This window comes from Seriola lalandi, unplaced genomic scaffold, assembly GCF_002814215.2.
Source record: "Seriola lalandi dorsalis isolate HSWRI2012SDOR001 ecotype SW California unplaced genomic scaffold, Sedor1 jcf7180002054615, whole genome shotgun sequence".
Lineage (NCBI taxonomy): Eukaryota > Metazoa > Chordata > Actinopteri > Carangiformes > Carangidae > Seriola > Seriola lalandi.
The window spans coordinates 241,864-243,034 of record NW_019525168.1 but is presented as its reverse complement, the minus strand read 5'-3'; the positions used below and the strand labels follow the sequence as shown (position 1 = coordinate 243,034).

The 1,171-nt window shown below is 46.7% G+C and overlaps 1 long non-coding RNA gene across 2 annotated transcripts in view; it reads left to right on the top strand.

Annotated features, from left to right (window-relative positions):
- The first annotated feature begins 186 nt into the window (after positions 1-186).
- LOC147818356 (uncharacterized) overlaps positions 187-1,171 on the top strand; it is a 4,284-nt gene continuing 3,299 nt past the window's right edge. For both annotated transcript variants that reach the window (XR_015438038.1, XR_015438039.1), the window contains exon 1: positions 187-1,020. This is a non-coding gene — a long non-coding RNA (uncharacterized LOC147818356). The remainder of the gene's footprint in view (positions 1,021-1,171) is intronic.

Genomic DNA, 1,171 nt, shown 5'->3' with positions numbered 1-1,171 from the left:
ACTCAAAGTTCTGTCATTCTGAGCTGAACTGAGATGTTCAGCTGTCTCCTTGATTCCCAGCAGGAAGTGTGAGCTGCTGACAGCAGCACCGGCTGAGACTGAACATCCGTCAGCCCTCAAACGAACCTGGAAACAGGCTTAAACATAATCTGGTCAGAGGCACGAGACACGGTTAAACAGGTACAACTCAAAATGAATGTTGGCTTTGAAACAGGTGAAAGCAGGAACTTGACTTTGAAGTTAGATGAGGACTTCGATATAACTCCATGTCTGTGCGTTGACTATGGAGCTGGAGCTAAGAGGTGTTTAGCTTAGCTTAGTTTAGCTTAGCTTAGCTTAGCATAAAGACTGAAAGCCGGTGGGAACAGCTAGCCTGACTGTCCAAAGTTCAGAAACACATCTACCAACACCTTGAAGTTCAGGTGTGCGTCACCACGTCATTCCCAGCAGGGATTGTCTCTAAAGCTAGCTTGACTTCCGGCCGCTGTATCTATCGTTTCTGTCACTTTCGCGGGTGTGGCCGTGTCCCGTTGATGCGCGAGCTAGTCCCAAGATCCTCTGGTCACTCCCGAGTCAAACGTGCGGCGGTTTAATTCGGGAGTTTGCGCATGCGCGGTGAGGATAATCTTGGGCTCGTGACTGGTGATTAGAGATAGTAGATAGATTTGATTTAACCTACCGTTCTGAGATCTGTTACGATATTTTAGCGCCATACGCATGCGCAGACGCGACATTGAGCGATAAGAGGCAGCAGCAGGAAGTAAACAGCTAATGACGCTGATTTATCTTCTCTGTGTGAGATCTGCTGTAAGTTAGAGACAGAATATTGTTTCAGGAATAGATCAGTACGTAGAGAGAGATGAGCTAGTTCGTTAGCAGTGTAGCTGTGAATGTATGTGAACTTCAGGCTGTTTGTCAGTTAATAAATGTTTCGACTCCTCGAGACTGAAGTTCCCGCGTCTCCTCTGAGCTTCAGCTACGCTCCAGACTGAGCCAGGAAGAAGAAGAACACTGAGGCAGGTAAATACAGGTTCTACCCCGTCACTGTGTCGCTGTCAGTTAAATATGATGAAGATTATCATAGAAGTGATTTGGGATATTCTTCCTCTGTACGGCTCATCTGATGTTTACTGTCAGTTCAGAAGAAGAATCCTCCTCCTTCCTCAGACAG